This window comes from Schistocerca piceifrons, chromosome 7 (genome assembly GCF_021461385.2).
Source record: "Schistocerca piceifrons isolate TAMUIC-IGC-003096 chromosome 7, iqSchPice1.1, whole genome shotgun sequence".
NCBI classification, from domain to species: Eukaryota; Metazoa; Arthropoda; class Insecta; order Orthoptera; family Acrididae; genus Schistocerca; species Schistocerca piceifrons.
The window spans coordinates 495,764,539-495,783,996 of record NC_060144.1 but is presented as its reverse complement, the minus strand read 5'-3'; positions in this window follow the sequence as shown (position 1 = coordinate 495,783,996).

The window sequence follows — 19,458 nt, the reverse complement described above, 5'->3', positions numbered from 1 at the left end:
GGCATGCAACGACTACCACCATGAATCAGCCAAAGACTAAGAAAGATGCTACTGGGGGTGAATCGTTGGGTAGCTTCCTGTACTAATGGAATAAAACCAGCAAGACGCGAAACTATTTATACAGGCGATACTAGATAACTTTGGCTCGCGGTCCGACTACCTTAACGAAACATTAATGGGCGCCAGACACTCCCCAAGTGGCGTAGGACAAAGGGCACATGTTTTCAAGGTAGGAAGACCTAATTTCTGAGTCAAATTTTGCACGGGAGAACTGAAAGAGCTACTGCCAGACGAAGCGGAAAAGTGAGCATCAAAGTATACACTTTAGTGAGGAACTGCTAGCTACTGTGACTAACCAACACATCTCGCACATTATGCCCAACTGTACAAGGGAAACATGCAGTCTTATAACCCGGAAAAATTGCTTGAACCGTAATTTAAGGAACGCACATCAGTAAAATGACCTAGAAGGTTCCCTCTGGGCCGCAGGGCGCGAAGCTACAGTGCAAGTCGGTGCTCATGCTTACCGAAACTTCATCTTCCGGAAGCAGCACCTCCAGTCTCAGGCACGGTCACACTAGAACTGCTTTACTGCCCCTTTGTCCACCATCCACCCGCGGAGGGCGGTTGGCGCCCACCCGCGAAAAACGGGCGCGCACCTGAGCTTGCCAATCAGAGGGCCGGAATCTCACAGCGAGGCGAAATGGTTCAAATGGCTCTGAGCACTATGGGACTTAACTGCTGAGGTCATCAGTCCCCTAGAACTTAGAACTACTTAAACCTAACTAACCTAAGGACATCACACACATCCATGGCCGAGGCAGGATTCGAACCTGCGACCGTAGCGGTCGCGCGGTTCCAGACTGTAGAAACTAGAACCACTCGGCCACCCCGGCCGGCTCACAGGGAGGCGACCTCGCGACGTTAAAATTGAGCAGAAATAGCAGTTGCAAGGTTGGTAAGGCAGGTTGGGGAATTGAGAAGAGGAGAAACTTTGGCCACTATTGAACGTTCAAACGACACCACGTGTTACTCTGGCGATCGGAAAAAGGATGGGAAACGGGAAGCCATCATGGCTGCTAGGAAGACTGCTGCCGTCGCCCATAACTAAAGAAAATTCCTAGCGCCAAGCTCATCTCACAGATCACTGTGAGACAAACTGTAAACATCGTCAAATAAATTAGACAACCCAATGAAATTATTAACAGAGCCTGAATTATTATATTATCGAATACCAGAATGCTGTGATTAGAAATATGAAATACGAGCACTGAATGGTGAGAAGTGCACGTCTTCCAACATGTTGCGTCGAGCGAGGGCTGGTACTGTGTCGTATGGCTAGTCGCATTGCATGTCGTATCGCCTCTGTCTCAACCGCGCCTAAAGCCTATCTACGCATTCGCAATCTCCATTATAAGGTACTTTTATACATATTTTATGGCCCATTTTATTCTTTTGTCGATCAGATGGTCTGAAGACTGTTAACCGAAACTGACCACCGAAAATACATGAAAGAGAGACTTGGAAAGCGGAAGAGAAAAATAAATAAAATAGCGACTTGGAATGTTTCGAGATAAGTTTCCAGATCGATGAATTTGTTCATCTACATCGGTGCTCAATCCTATTATTATAAGACCAATATTTACGAAAGAACGAAATACAGCCAGAAAGAATGGATACGGACTTTGACCGCACTCGCCCAGAACGTGTGCCGAACGTCACAGGCACCGCGTCACGCCGCTGGGTAGATACGATAAAAAGACAAGTTGACTTCTGGGAAGACAAAAAATAACATCTGGATCCCATGGGACAGCATGTAGCGTTCAGCCTACACTTAATCCACGTAACAAATGTATGTATTTTTAGTACTACTGAAATTTCTCACAGACAATCGCTAATCCTCAGACAAGAGGCGGTGAGAGAGAGGTGCAGGCGTAATAGCAGACGGCCGCCCGAAATACGGGCGTCTCGGTGTTTACGGACCGGCAGCTGCGCCGGCTGTCAACAGCACAATACAGTGGCCGGCGCCTCTTGTCTCGCTCTCCGGCCTTCTGGAGCTCCGGCCGGGCGACACGGGCTCAAAGCGGCGGTGGCAAGTCGCCACCGGTAAACACGGCCCCACCGCTACTCAGTCAACTTCTAGTGTTCACTCCACCCGCACGAGATCGGAAAAGAACTTAAGCCACCGTGGTCTGCGTTGCCCGTGTGTGGTAGGGCTATCACTAATCATGTGTGTGTCTTATCGAGCACGGGACTCGACTGCCTATGTAGTATTCGCTCATGCGTTCCATTACTCATACGCTTTCTTTCCCGTACTTCGTGACCGATGTGGACTGAGTCTGTAGTTTTCGAATTATTTCAGCTGGTTATTGTGTGAGGTCTGAGATGGTAGTGATTCAAAGTACGAAATAGGAAGAAGCTTCGTAAGACGTGTATTTTCTTTGTCGTATGTAATTCGTCTTCTAGGTGTTCCAGTTACGTCAAATAAAAATGTGTGTAAAATCTTATGGGACTTAACTGCTAAGGTCATCAGTCCCTAAGCTTACACACTACTTAACCTAAATTATCCTAAGGACAAACACACACACCCATGCCCGAGGGAGGACTCGAAGCCGGCCGGTGTGGCCGTGCGGTTCTAAGCGCTGCAGTCTGGACCCGCGTGACCGCTACGGTCGCAGGTTCGAATCCTGCCTCGGGCATGGATGCGTGTGATGTCCTTAGGTTAGTTAGGTTTAAGTAGTTCTAAGTTCTAGGGGACTGATGACCATAGATGTTATGTCCCATAGTGCTCAGAGCCATTTTTGAGGACTCGAACCTCCGCCGGGACCAGCTGCATAGTCATTGACTGCACCGCCTAAGACCGCTCGGTTAATCCCGCGCGGCGTTCCAGTTAGTTACTGGCCGATGAGATGCGTTAGCTACGTCAGTTCACCCTCAACGTGTGAGCATCGCCAGCAGACAGTAAGAACCGTAAAAAAACTAGTACGAATCGTTCGAAGTGACCTAAAATGGTATGACCCCCCCAAAAGTAGCTATATAACAAGCAGATGCCACGGTGTGATTCGTTCGAAGAGTCCTAAACAAACCTAATTCATACGTGAAATAAATGGATTACAAAACGGTAAGCTCTGTTCAGCAGTATGGAACCTTTACCCAGTTAATTGAGGAGATATACGGGTAATAGATCCAAAGAACAACGGCGCTTTTCCTCACGAATTCGTTTAATTCGTTTAGCAAGGGGTGTTCATTAAATACGTGAGGGGTTTGATTCAAAATTTGGACCCTCCTCCCCTTTGGGAGATGTGGTGGGACCTTGGGACCTCCTTTCCCTCCCGTCATCGCCATCGCCCCCCCCCCCTCCCCCTGATGTGACTCCAGTAGTCGGGTAAAAATGATTTTTTTTATTTGTTTTAAACACAGATAAAAACGTTTTTAATAAAACTATTTTTTATTTATAAACTGTATTAAACAGTGTTTTCAACATGTGATTAAAAACACTTTAAGCATGCCGACACTTACAAGGGAAACTCCCCATCGCACCCTCCTCAGATTTAGCTATTAGTTGGCACAGTGGATAGGCCTTGATAAACTGAACACAGATCAATTGAGAAAACAGGAAGAAGTTGTGGGGAACTGTGAAAAAATAAGCAAAATATACAAACCTTTACTTACTTTGCAGACGAAAGACAACATTGTTCGCACCTTTCTTTGATCCGTAGGATTATTAAGCTCATCAACCTCTTGATATGATAACTGTGCTCTAGCCTATGATGGCTCTAAGCACTATGGGACTTAACGTCTGAGGTCATCAGTCCCCTAGACTTAGAACTACTTAAACCTAACTAACCTAAGGTCGTCACACACATCCATGAGCCGGCCGAAGTGGCCGTGCGGTTAAAGGCGCTGCAGTCTGGAACCGCAAGACCGCTACGGTCGCAGGTTCGAATCCTGCCTCGGGCATGGATGTTTGTGATGTCCTTAGGTTAGTTAGGTTTAACTAGTTCTAAGTTCTATGGGACTAATGACCTCAGCAGTTGAGTCCCACAGTGCTCAGAGCCATTTGAACCATTTTGAACACATCCATGCCCGAGACAGCATTCGAAGCTGCGACCGTAGCAGCCGCGGGGTTCCGGACTGAAGCACCTAGAACCGCTCATCCACAGCGGCCGGCTTTCTTGTCTGTGAACTTTAGCTTAGTTTCCGTCCACAGACGATTAACTTCTTGCTCGCACGTATGTTATGATTCGTCGGCATGTCGCTTAGCATAAAAATTCCAAAAGTTTTGAAACAATTTCGTGTTGAACACAATAAATCCTACTTTGTATGGGTTGCAGAATATCGCGACTGACTCACTGACTGACACGCAGCTATTTCGACCGAAATGAATGAAATTTTACACTTGCGCAGCACTTGTTTCAAATCGGAGAACCACGGGCATACACATGTGTAATGCATTCAGTTCAGTTCAGAGAAGCTACAAGGTTTGGTGAGCACTTAATGTCGTCTATGCTTGGCATTAATTATACAAAACAAAATGTTATCCGTTATAATAATGTATATCCTCTGAATTAAGAAGCTGACGTGAGATTTTCATTCAGCTCCCTCCGTCGCCTCGCCCCCTTTAACTGACATTTGGTGAGATTTTGACGGACTCATCCCCCCCCCCCCCCTCCCATTTTAAGCTCATGTAATTAATGGTTGTTCCCTAAGCATGTAAGCGTTACTTAAATACTCATCCATCTCCAGACACAAACACTAAAGGAGGCAAACTTCCAGTCAGCTAAAACTGTGTGCCGGACTGGGAATCGAACCTGGGATCTCCGCTGAAGAGTTTAAATTTATTCTGAAATAAAGGAGAAAGTCTACCGCTACCTACAGTTTGTCTGTCAACACTCCCTGTACGTTTTGCGAAATAATAACCATGGTGGAAAAATCAGAAAAATTAGAACCCATACACATTCCTATCGACTGTCGCTAAAATAGTGAAAATGTACGGCATTGTTACACGGGGAATCCCACGGAATGTGTTCAACCGCTTAGCGGAAAGGGAGTTGTTCTTCCGCGCAGATTGGCCTCTTTATTTGCGGATGTGTGTATCGTATGTGTATTTGTGGGGTGCAGGTGTAATGGTCGCTTGTACAGAGTAGCGTTACGTTTGTGTAATGACCGAACCATGAAGGGTTGCAGAGAAAAAGGGAAAAAAAATCATCTAAGTATGAAAATTAACTGACAGGTAGACACGTACAGTGCAAGCCGCTTTCGTCAGTCACACGCATTGAGAAACCGCTGATTTCACGCTCACTGATTGCGAATTGGAGGTAAAAATCGACGTAGTCACGTACCAATAGACAGCAAACAGTCCCAGACGCCGTATGTAGAGGCCCTCAAACGCCAATCACGGTAGAGTTCGAGAGTTCAGGAGTCGAGCGATCAGAAGAGTTTCAACCTCGGATGACCACCACCGAACAGCGGATCCCATGTAAGAGTGTATTAGTAAATTTTAGGTGTGCATGCAATAAATCTGCAGCATCAGGTACGACGTTTCAATTTATAACTTCTTTACTACTAAGTCTATACATAACACATTTTGCACGTAATATCCACACATACCGCTGAATGTACCTGCAATTGTATAACAGTGTACAGCACATATTTCAGGAGACAAATGTCATAAACGTCGAGATGTCCGAAAAACTCTCTTTTCTTTACAACGGAGTGGAAATTACCCGTACTATATTCACCCAATGTTTGATAATGAAAGCACTTACCGACTTCCAACAGAATTTTAACATATTTTCAAAAAATTTCTAAATTTTTACTTTTTCACGCTCACTTGCTTAACACATTAACTCATTTGTATCTGACGTTTGAATCTATTTTATACGTGGCACTTAGATTCTTTAAAGAATCAAGGGTGGAAGGATGGGGGTTTATTGGTTTCGTTAGAGTTTCGGGCTCACTGTGGTAGAAGATATACACATCCGATTTTTTCTAGTAAGCAGTACGAAAAGAACATTTACATATTGCTATGTAATTTCTCGTATTGTTCTTAACCCGAATATAGCATCACGACGATAACACCTCAGAGATTACAGCAGGATGTCCGTTACGCATATCAGTCTTTTTGTCATTATCATCAATTAAGCCTCACTAATTACTGGCACCTCGACATTCAGTTATATCATTGCATTAACACACGGTATTAGGGTCCGGCCCATCGGATATCGATAGAATATTCGTGGACAGTTCTGTCAACTGATATACTAGTAGAAATTAAAGAATCAAATCGCAACAAATTTATTTTTCGTTTACCTCATCACATTCTAGGTCTTCATGTGATACGTTCATTGCTCTCTTAAAACTTGTTAGTTTCTCATATAGCTATTCTTGTGTAGGTAGTGTGACATGTAAGATACTTCATACAGCTCCAGACAGCTCCTGGAGTTGTCGTCTAGTTTACCGTTTTAGTAGAAGTGTTAACAAACTTATTTTGATTACTAACGTTGTTTCCCTATTACACTCGAATTTGGTTTTGGATCATCACGAAAAAATAAAGTTTCTGCCGTCAACTCTTGTTACATTATGTGTACATAGTAAAGAAAACAGCGCGAGAAACTACGAAAAGCCGTAAGTTGAAGAAGATCACTGGATAAAACATTACTCACCGCCCCCCTGTATTCTTTTGAATACAGTGGTTGCATTGGGAAAAGTGCGTTGCGTTGGGAAAAGTCATGGCGCTGAAGTTGTGTGGATGTGCCAATCGGTTGTAAGGGATTGGTGCAGTGAGATGGGTCGACGTGGAGACATGACCGAAAGGAGATATCGTGTTTGGACGTAACCATGAGGGAAGCTGACTGATTTGTTTGTGTATCAACGTGGACCGTACAAAGTGTCTACACGGAATGATGTACCACTCGCTGCCATGTAACACAGAGTAAGGAGAGTGGTCGTAAAATGTAGTAACTGACAAGGACATGAGACGAGTGTCACAGTTTGCAAATGACAACCGATGTCCGCCTCCATAGCTGAGCTGTCAGCGAGGCAGAAAGCCATGCGAGGGGCCCGGGTTCGATTCCCGGCTGGATCGGAGATTTTCTGTGCTCGGGAATTGGGTGTTTTGTTGTCATCATCATCATTTCATCTTCATAGAAACGCAACTCGTCCAAGTGGCGTCAACTAAACGGACATGCACTAGGCGACCGATCTACCTGACGGGAGGCTCAAGCCACACGACATTTCATTTCAATGACAATCGATTTCGATACGACAGGAGTTGCTGCTGTCAGCAAATGAAGATCCGTCTCTGCCAGTTACCGAGCAAACATTGCGGAGAGACCGAAGTTCAACAAAAATGTGGGTTGGTTGGGATGTTTGGGGGAGTAGACCAGACAGCGAGGTCATCGGTCTCATTGGATGAGGGAAGGACGGGGAAGGAAGTCGGCAGTGCCCTTTCAAAGGAACCATCCCGGCATTTGCCTAGAGTGATTTAGGCAAATCACGGAAAACCTAAATCAGGATGGCCGGACGCGGGATTGAACCGTCGTCCTCCCGAATGCGAGTCCAGTGTCACAAATTTGGAATCGGGTATCTCGCAAAAGGCCACTGCTCAAAGAGGCACATTAAGTTGCACCTCTTCGATGGGCTGAACAAGACAGAAACTGGACTTTAGATAACTAGGGAGGTTTTGGTATGCCTCGACGAGTCGCGATTCTGCCTCTTTAGAAACGATGCAAGGCGTCGAGATTAGTGACGAGACAGTCAGGCATTTAATGTGCGGTGATTAATGGTTTCTGTGGTGTTTTGGGGTTACTGTGAAAGTGAGGCACGATATTTATTTAAACATTTTCTGTGACCAAGTGATCCTTTTTTATTCTACGTCTGTGTGCCAAGACACACGCGAGTCTAACGTACGGTCCGATTATGGGCTGACGCTCAGCTTGCCCTGGTTTTGCTCGGCTCTTCTCCGAAGTACCTGCTGCATTAAGACATTTCATTTAGTACTGCGGTGTTGCATTTTTCCGTCAGCACAAATCTCTTCAGTTCAGCAGATTCATCGAACCATTTTCATACTACTTCCCTACCATTCCACTCTCGAATTGCGCGTGGGAAAAAGGAACACCTAAATATTTCCGTTCGAGCTCTGATTATTTTATTATGATGATCATTTCTCCCTACGTAGGTGGGTGCCAACAAAGTATTTTTGCATTCGGAGGAGAACGTTGGTAATCAAAATTTCGTAAGTAGATCTCGCCGCAAAGGAAACGGTCTTTGAAACTTCCTGGCAGATTAAAACTGTGTGCCCGACCGAGACTCGAACTCGGGACCCGAGTTCGAGTCTCGGTCGGGCACACAGTTTTAATCTGCCAGGAAGTTTCATATCAGCGCACACTCCGCTACAGAGTGAAAATCTCATTCTGGAAACATCCCCAAGGCTGTGGCTAAGCCATGTCTCCGCAGTATCCTTTCTTTCAGGAGTGCTAGTTCTGCAAGGTTCGCAAGAGAGCTTCTGTAAAGTTTGGAAGGTAGGAGACGAGATACTGGCAGAAGTGAAGCTGTGAGACCGGGCGTGAGTCGTGCTTCGGTAGCTCAGATGGTAGACCACTTGCCCGCGAAAGGCAAAGGTCCCGAGTTCGAGTCTCGGTCGGGCACACAGTTTTAATCTGCCAGGAAGTTTCATATCAGCGCACACTCCGCTGCAGAGTGAAAATCTCATTCTGGAAACGGTCTTTCTTTCGGTGACTGCCACCCCAACTCGCCTATGATACCAGTGACACTCTCACCCCTATTGCGCGATAACACGAATCGAACTGTCCCTCTTTGCACTTTTTCGATGTCTTTCGTCAATCCTACCTGGTTAGGATCCCATACTGAACAGCAATATTCCAGCAGAGGACGGACAAGTGTAACGTAGGCTGTCTCTTTAGTGGGTTTGTCGCACCTTCTAAGTGTTCTGTCAACAAAGCGCAGTCTTTTTTCCGCCTTCCCCACAATATTATCTATGTGGTCTTTGCAATTCCTAGGTATTTAGTCGAATTGACAGTCCTTAGATTTGTGCGATTTATCGTATACCCGACATTTATCGGATTTCTTTTAGTACCCATTGGATGACCTCGCCCTTTTCTTTTAGTGCCAATTGCCACTTTTCGCACCATACAGAAATTCTCTCAAGATCATTTTGTAATTGGAATTGATCGTCTGATGATTTTACTAGAAGGTAAATTACAGAGTCATTTGCAAACAATCTAAGGCGGCTGCTCAGGTTATCACCTAGATCATTTATGTAAATCAAAAACAGCAGAGGGCCTATGACACTACCTTGCGAAATGTCAGATATCACTTCTGTTCTACTCGATGATTTACCATCTATCTCTACGAACTGTGACCTCTCTGAGAGGAAATCACGAATCCAGTCACACAACTGAGACGCAAGCAATTTGATTAATAGTCGCTGTAAGTAGGCTGTTTAGGTTTTTTTATTCGTAACGCCACCTCTGTATGAAAATCACTGGCTGTGCTGTGTGCAGTCTGTGGCTAGTTTGCATTGTTGTCTGCCATTGTAGTGTTGGGCAGCGACAGCTGGATGTGAACAGCGCGTAGCGTTGCGCAGTTGGAGGTGAGCCACCAGCAGTGGTGGATGTGGGGAGAGAGATGGCGGAGTTTTGAAATTTGTCATGAACTGCTATATTTATATATGATGATATCAAGGTAAATACATTGTTTGTTCTCTATTAATATCTTTCATTTGCTAACTATCCCTATCAGTAGTTAGTGCCTTCCATAGTTTGAATCTTTTATTTAGCTGGCAGTAGTGGCGCTCGCTGTATTGCAGTAGCTTGAGCAGCGAAGATTTTTGTGAGGTAAGTGATTTGTGAAAGGTATAGTTTAATGTTAGTCAGGGCCATTCTTTTGTAGGGAATTTTGAAAGTCAGATTGCGTTGCGCTAAAAATATTGTGTGTCAGGTTAAGCACAGTTTTGTATAAATTGTTCAAAGGGGACGTTTCATCGCTTGTGAGGAACGGTATCAAAAGCATTCTGGAAATCTAGGAATATGGAATCGATCTGAGATCCCTTGTCGACAGCAGTCATTACTTCATGGGAATAAAGAGCTAGCTGGGATGCACAAGAACGATATTTTATGAATACGTGTTGGTTATGTATCAATAAGTAATTTCTTCAAGGTGATTCATAATGTTCGAGTACAGTAAATGCTCCAAAATGCTGAAAAATTTTAAAGATTTAGTTGACAACGAAAGAGCAAAAAATTACGACGATCGACTGATGGGATTCATTGTTGTGCACATTAAGAACCACTTTGTGCTAAATTTGCAGGCATGGAGCATGTGATGACATTGACGGTACGAACAGTAACAGTAACAAGTCCGATGTAACAGCTGTAGACGGAATTAAACGAAGAGTTTAATGTTACTGCAAGGTACGTTGGTTAACTAAAGGGGCGTGGCTGGAACGATTTTCCATTCAAAGCCCGCTATTGTTGAATGAATGAAAGAAAAAGGAGCGCCGGAACGAAAATTAGAGCATCCGGCATTGATTGCAGGTCTTGCATTTTTGGTGGAGTTGACTGACACTGCCCATAACAACACACTGAACGGTATGAAACAAACTGATTTGATGGGGATGCACTGAAAAGAAAATGCATTACAGAAGTTCCATACTGAAGCGCCTAGAACCGCTCCGCCACAGCGGCCGGCCATAAACAGCATCAACAGTCCCCGTATTGATCGACCATGTGCAACAGGCGTGGAAACCATCCCACAAAGTGACATCCGGCTCCTGTGCGACGCAATGCATGGACGTTTGCATGCTTCAGTTCAGTATTCTCGCGGTTATTAATGTATCAGCGTTTCACATCTCCAGTGACTTATCTCGCCCTTACCTGAACGTATGATCTTGCAGTGTTAATCACTTACATACGTTGCCTAGACAAATTTATTCAGGAAATTTCATCACTCTACATTAATTATTTTCGGTGTTTTTACCGTCAGTGTATACAGGGTGGTCCATTGATAGTGACCGGGCCAAATATCTCACGAAATAAGCGTCAAACGAAAAAACTACAAAGAACGAAACTTTTCTAGTTTGAAGGAAGAAGCCAGATGGTGCTATGGTTGGCCCGCTTGATGGTGCTGTCATAGGTCAAACGGATATCGACTGCGTTTTTTTAAAATAGGAACCCCCATTTTTATTACATTTTCGTGTAGTACGTAAAGAAATATAAATGTTTTAGTCGGACCACTTTTTTCGCTTTGTGACAGATGGCGCTGTAATACGTACAAACATGTGGCTCACAATTTTAGACGAACAGTTGCTAACAGGTAGGCTTTTTATATTAAAATACAGTACGTAGGAACGCTTGAACATTTTATTTCGGTTACTCCAATGTCATACATGTACCTTTGTGAACTTAACATTTCAGAGAACGCATGCTGTTACAGCGTGATTACCTGTAAATACCACATTAATGCAATAAAGGCTCAAAATGATGTCAGTATGAGTAACGACATTCCTCTCAACAGCGAGTAGTTCACCTTCCGTAATGTTCGCACATGCATTGGCAATGCGCTGGCGCATGTTGTCAGGCGTTGTCGGTGGATTACGATAGGAAATATCCTTCAGCTTTCCACTCAGAAAGAAATCCGGGGACATCAGATCCAGTGAACGTGCTTCGACGACCAATCCACCTGTCATGAAATGTGCTATTCAATACCGCTTCAACCGCACGCGAGCTATGTGCCGGACATCCATCATGTTGGAAGTACATCGCCATTCTGTCATGCAGTGAATCATCTTGTAGTAACATCGGTAGAACATTACGTAGGAAATCAGCATACATTGCACCATTTAGATTGCCATCAATTAAAATGAGGGCCAATTATCCTTCCTCCCATAATGCCGCACCATACATTAACCCGCCAAGGTCGCTGATGTTCCACTTGTCGCAGCCATCATGGCTTTTCCGTTGCCCAATAGTGCATATAATGCCGGTTTACGTTACCGCTGTTGGTGAATGACGCTTCGACGCTAAATAGAACGCGTGCAAAAGATCTGTCATCGTCCCGTAATTTCTCTTGTGCCGAGTGGCAGAACTGTACACGACGTTCAAAGTCGTCGCCTTGCAATTCCTGGTGCATAGAAATATGGTACGGGTGCAATCGATGTTGATGTAGCATTCTCAACACCGACGTTTTTGAGAGTCTCGATTCTCGCGCAATGTGTCTGCTACTGATGTGCGGATTAGTCGTGACAGCAGCTAAAACACCTACTTCGGCATCGTCATTTGTTGGAGGTCGTGGTTGACGTTTCACATGTGGCTGAACACTTCCTGTTTCCTTAAATAACGTAACTATCCGGCGAACGGTCCGGACACTTGGATGGTGTCGTCCAGGATACCGAGCAGCATACATAGCACACGCCCATTGGGCATTTTGATCACAATAGCCATACATCAACACGATATCGACCTTCTCCGCAATTGGTAAACGGTCCATTTTAACACGGGTAATGTATCACGAAGCAAATACCGTTCGCACTGGCGGAATGTTACGTGATACCACGTACTTACACGTTTGTGACTATTACAGCGTCAACTATCACAAAGCGAAAAAAGTGGTCCAACTAAAACATTCATATTTCTTTACGCACTACACGAATATGTAATAAAAATGGGGGTTTCTAATTTAAAAAAACGCAGTTGATATCCGTTTGACCTATGGCAGCGCCATCTAGCAGGCCAACCATAGCGCCATCTGGTTTTCCCTTTCAAGCTAGATGAGTTTCGTTCTTTGTAGATTTTTCGTTTGATGCTTATTTCGTGAGGTATTTGGCGCGGTCACTATCAATGGACCACCCTGCATAGCCAAGTTCCATGCAGTGCGACTACATTGCCATTCAAATGCAGTGCGTTCGCAGTTTCCCGCTCTTCCCCTTTCACACTCAGAAAGCGTCGCGTAGCAGTGGGCCAAACGTGCAAGCTGCCTAAGCGCTATGACACTTGTGCCAGGGAGGGCACGGTTCGCGAGCCCGAATCTTGGCCTAAACTGTTCTGTATCTTCATGAGATATGTGCTATGGACAGTCGCATCTTACAAGCTAATATCAATCATGTTCACAGGATCGCACGCATACCTTAAACAACAGACAGGCATATTATCTGACCTCAACCGGTCTCGTATATCACTGTTCTCAATCCTATAGAAAATGTCTAGGACCACTGGGACAGTAGACGAAATGTAGCAGTCAACATCCTCGCAATTTGTTTGCTGTGTGATATCAAAAAAATGGTTCAAAGGGCTCTGAGCACTATGGGACTCAACTGCTGAGGTCATTAGTCCCCTAGAACTTAGAACTAGTTAAACCTAACTAACCTAAGGACATCACAAACATCCATACCCGAGGCAGGATTCGAACCTGCGACCGTAGCGGTCTTACGGTTCCAGACTGCAGCGCCTTTAACCGCACGGCCACTTCGGCCGGCTGTGTGATATCGACGGGGGTTGCCCAGAAAGTAGTGCACCGCATTTCTTTCTTCAACAATTCTTTATTAAAAATGATGAGAATTACGCACACAAAAGAATGGTGTTTTAACTACACACCCTATTTTTCCAGGTGATGTAATCCAGTTCTACGGTCTTCCTCCAGCACAAAACAAGGGCGTGTGTGCCCTTTCGGTACCAGTCCTTGTCCTGGTGGCGTAGCCACTGCTTCACTGTGTGAATCACCTCCTCATCGTCCTCAAAATGTCTTCCACGAGTGGCATCCTTTAATGGCGAATGACTACATCAGCTCGCTGCAACATGTCAGGTGTGACGGCCGTGGATGGTCTCCCCGACCGCTGCAAATCGTGGAGCTCCGCCGAACCGCCTTCTGATGACCTCACCCCCCGTGCCCAGCAGCTAACTGTACTTCTGAAGACAGCAGATGCTCCATAGACTTTGCAGGAGCGTTTGTGAATATTCCCCACAGCTTCTTCCTCTGCAATGAGAAATTCAATGACGGCACCTTGCTTGTAACATACATCTCCTTCAGACGTCATTTTTAAACTGTCCTCAGCTACACCATCAGTCGGAAGAGACGGGAACTTGGAGCGCTCAGTCAGCAGACATCAAATAAAACAAACGCAACGTTTCGGATTAGTAGCATTGTTTCCGGCTGAGAATGCGGTGCATTACTTTCTGGGCAATCTTCGTAATAATCAATGAGCTGCTTCATCTGGATATAGCAGACCTGAAAAAAGTTGTGGACTGCCTTCATTGCCGAATCGAGGCCATGATGAAGGATGTAGGCTGCAACTTGCAGTATTAACTTCAAGTCTCGTGAGGATAACGAACTCCAGTGTCCGTATGGCCCGCAGGCACAAAATATCTGACAGCGCTGCGCGAGACAATAATTAAAGCACATTATGAAAATATCAGATTAAATTCTGAATACCATATGAGTGAAAGAAAAATAAAGTAATTTTCTCGTAGCACGGTCTCATATTTCGTTTTCCATCCCCGTACATCAATAATAGCTCCAAGATCCATAAGATAATTTGAATAGGAAGAACGTTGTACCTTTCTCAGCCAGCTGGAGCTCACAGTTTAAAATAAAAATTTCGCTGTGCGCTTGTTTTGGGGCGAGAGAAGACCGACATTATAAGCACACCTGTCTCGTATGTTACACGCTTAACGCTCGCATCGCAATATTGGAAAGCGAGGGTAATAAAACGTGGCGGCGGTGCAGGATAGTTAGCACAAATCAAGCTCCGCCCGCGTTCATTCGCACAGGGGGGGGGGGGGGGGGGGGCGCTCGCCAGCGGCGACGACCGTTTAGAGCCGTGATTTGTGTCCGACGTGGGGTACTTACCGCTCTGCGGACCCACCGCCGATGGCGGTAATTTCTTAATTCTAAGGCGGTATGAAAAATTAGCGCGTCCCGTTTTAGCTTGGGGGAGGCAGCGCACCCGCAGCAACTGGTCTGGGGTGATCGCGATCTGCATATGGCCCGCGGGTTTCGGCAGTCGTCTGATATACGGTACGGATTCCCCTTGTATTAGCACGCCTTAAACGTGTCCGACTTTTAGGGCGTACCGCTTGTTTATGACTCCAGAGTACTGTGCGCGGTACAATCCGGCGGAAGAACAGCCAATTTGTCAGGGAACAAACAAGGTCCGCAGCTCCGGGAATATCACTCAAATTACCAGGTAATATAAAACCGAAGCGACCGCGGAAGATTCGACGGATGGCATAAATTCCGACTGGGCTCGTTGGCGATCAGTCGGCCGATTACAAAGCATTTATAATTTATTATGTAAATCTCTCCTCATCCATATGCATAGTCTGTTCTTCTGAGAGGCGGCCGGACTACACGGAGACACGTGGTTGGGGAGAGGAGTCTGGGACACCGAGCGTGCGGTGGGTGAAAGCGCGCCGCGTCCGTCAGTAGTAATCCAGAGCCGCCTCACTCTGGAAGCTGGGCTGCCACTCAGAGACAGTTCTCCAGGGCGTGGTAACGCACCTGGATAGGCAATGTTAGACTGGTTCACAGGAAAACATATCATTGTAATGTGACCAACATCAAAGAAGCCATGTATTTTCTGACTTTCGTATTGAAAGCGAGTGACATCATTTAGCAAAAGCTGGTGGCAATAAATTCATGGTATTTTGGTGCGTACACAGGCAGATACACGTACATGCTCAGCCTTATCAATGGACAGGGCCACTTTGTTCTGCCTTCTCTTATGGCATTCTACGATACTGTGGCACGGAGATTTCAGTCTCTAAAACGATTGCAGAAATGTACCTTTAATAAAAAATAATTATGCAGAAAAGAACAACGGATGAAAACTATGCATTTCGACAACTTATACAAAAACACAGAGAGGAGGAGGAGAAGAAGAAGGAATTACTTGTGATTTTTATAGACCAATAACAGTGCCACAGCCGGGCGCAGTGGCCGAGCGGTTCTAGGTGCTTAAGTCTGGTTCGAATCCTGCCTCGGGCATGGATGTGCGTGATGTCCTTAGGTTGGTTAGGTTTAAGTAGTTCTAACTTCTAGGGGACTGATGACCACAGATGTTAAGTCCCATAGTGCTCAGAGCTATTTGAACCATTTTGAACAGTGCCACAGTAAGACATCTGGAGGTGTATGAGAACCAGGGAAGTGGCTGAAAACATGAACTTCTTATTGAAGGCATGAGTAATGGTGCCAGAATGCGGTTAAGAAGCAGCGTATGCATAACAGACTGTAAATCAGCTTAAGTTGGATCGCATCGAGGATCTACGTTGAGACCACATACGTAGTATCAATATGATCATCTGTGTTTTTACCACAAGGTATTGAAGAGCAAACTTCTTGGTATATATTTGCTGATGATATAGTGTTAGGCTATGCAGCACCAAGAAGGGTGAGCTGGTAATCAGATTGTAAAGTTGGAGTAAACCTTTGGAAGACAGAAGCACAGAAATCAACAGGAAGCAAACGGAGTAAATGTACTGGACAAGGGGAAAAAACAATCCACTTGGTTATGCTTATCCATTACGGATATTTTAGAACCGTGACTGTATATTGAATGTAAATAAGTTATACAAAACTGCAACCAGTCACTTTTTTTAATAATTGTTTTATTCCATGAACAGGTTTTCGAACCTTTTCAGCTTCTTCTTCAGATGGTTTCAGGAAGTTACATCATTATTGCTACCATAATGCTGCGTGCTGGCTCTATGACAAAAAGGTAGAACACACTTTAATGTATCGCCATAACTATAGGTTATCTGTCGGTATGGATGAAAAATTTAGTTTTTTACTTACTGCGACAGTATAGGCGGCTTTTTTCGGTTAGTGCCCATCTGTCCAAAATGGTTCAAATGGCTCTGAGCACTATGTGACTTAACTTCTGAGGTCATCAGTCACCTAGAACTTAGAACTAATTAAACCTAACTAACCTAAGGACATCACACACATCCATGCCCGAGGCAGGATTCGAACCTGCGACCGTAGCGGTCGCTCGGCTCCAGACTGTAGCGCCTAGAACCGCGCGGGCACTCCGGTCGGCTAGTGCCCATCTGTCTGGCTCCATTTTGATGTCCAGTCGTTATATCACTACACACACTTCCACACATATACTGTCGCAAAAAGTAAAAAACTAAATTTACATCCATATCGACAAATAAGCTATAGCCATGGCGCTACATTAAAGTGTGTTCCATCTTTTTGTCATAGAGCCAGCACCCAGCATTATGCTAGCAATAATGATGTAACTCCCTGAAACCATCTGAAGATGAACCTGAAAAGGTTCGAAAACCGGTTCATGGAATAAAACATAATTATTAAAAAAAAGTGACTGGCTGCAGTTTTGTATAACTCATTTACATTAAATCCACTTGGACTGACAAAGACTGAAGAGAGTCCATAGTCTTAAGTACTTTGATTCAACAGTGTCTAGTGATGATAATTCGTGTGTGCCAATATCCTGTTGATTGGATTAACTGGGGAAGGTCGCTGTATGGAGCAAAGGCATGGGCACCAACTGAGGCATATTGTAAGCTAATAGATGTGAGTGAAAAGAAGATTTCGAAGGAGACTTTGTGAAGCCACCACAACCAACAGGATCAGAAACACGAGAGTACGAGGCAGCATTAAAACGAAGGAGATCAGAGACGATTCCAGAGAAAAGACTGCAGTTGTGTGGCCACGTCAGGAGAAGGGACAACACCTATGTTAGCAAGAGAATGAGAGAAATGGTAGTGGAAGTTGACAGAGGAAAAGGAAGGCAAAGAAGAAAATGGATGGACTGCTTACACGAAGGCTGAAAGGAGAAACATTTAAGGGAAAGTAAAGTATGGGGCCTAGGAGAAAGGAGAAAAGTTGCCAAGAACGTCGACCCTACGTGAGAGATAAAAGACGAAGGAAAGAAGTTTTCAGGATGATAATAAAAACCATATAACAACCCCTCGGGACTAGGGGTGTGGTGTCGGGGGGCAAGGGGAGGGGGGGGGGGGGGGAAGCGCTACAGTTCTGATCCACACTGATATTCACGTCCCCATAAAACTGATGCATAGTGGTATTCCACTTCAAGGCATAATGCCGTCTAATTGCTAGTCTACTGAAGATACGAAAAATTGGGGCAACTAAGGACAATTGTTTGAACGGAGTCAGAAAATCTGAGTATAAAAATGTGAATAATATCGTGTAGTCCCCGATGTGAGCCAGCCTTTACTCTGAGTAAGGAGTGAAGCAAACCGAGGAGATATTTGGAAATGGGAATTAAAGACCAGGAAACAGAAATACAAACTTTGAGGCTTGCCGATGACGTTGTAATTTTTTCAGAGTCTGCAAGGTACTCCGGAGATCAGTTGAACGTGGAAGAATGGATAGCTGCGAAAGAGAGAGGCTAGACATTGTACTCAGGAACAGGTGGAAGACACGACTACTGCGGCTCTGTCGGCATGGGAACAGGGTCGGTTTTGTGGCTTGATTCCTAATCTGTTGGAGCTGCCACAGACGATAAGAAAGGTGATTTACAGCCGCTTCCTAGAAGAAATCATAATTACAGAGCGTATGATAACTCGGGACCTGTTTTACTGCCAAACGCTACCTTCACAGAACCTAAGCTACCAAGCATGGTCTGCAGTCTCCATTTTCCACCTGTCCGTAATTTGTTTCTTTATCTTATAATGAAATATATGAAATGAGAGAGAGAGAGAGAGAGAGAGAGAGAGAGAGAGAGAGAGAGAGAGGGGGGGGGGGGAAGGGGGGAAGAAGGAGAAGGGAGAAGGAGAAACGGAAAGGGGAATGGATGGAGATAAAAGACTCGTAATGTTCTTCTCTTCCAGACGGATTTCCAGTGGCAGGTAGTTACTTCTTAAAGAAACGACGAGAGTGTTTAACGACCAGAGTCCGATTTCCACAACTTTACGGTCACTGTAGCCTTTTAAGACGTACAGATTAGGATGAAAAAAAAGAAATATAAAAGCTAGGCATTAGCGTAAACAACTTCCAAACAAAATACTCTCCAACATTCTTACTGAAGAGTCTTATATTAATTTTTGCTTCCATTAGTGATAGACGAATTCATTTTTAAAAGAGGTATGAAGCGTGAGTATATTACAACATTTAGTAAGTTAAAATCTAACGAAAAAGAGAATGATTGACCATTTATTATTAGCATGGAAGGGAAGATCAAGGCAAATTTGTTTGTCTGACTTTAATTTTTCAACTTCGCTCCACAACATTCCGACTTCAAACATGTTATGTGACAAGGCGCATAATTTTTCTTCTTAGGCCTTCTCTTAAATAATGTTGTTGTTGTTAATATTGTTAATAGCTTTTTAACATTTCTACTACTATTCTTAACAATGTATTTCAGCCTGAGTCAGTCCTATTATTTGTGTAATATTTCGTCGTAGCAAATGTGATAAAATACATAAAGTCTATCCATTAATTAAGACCATAGTATAAGTA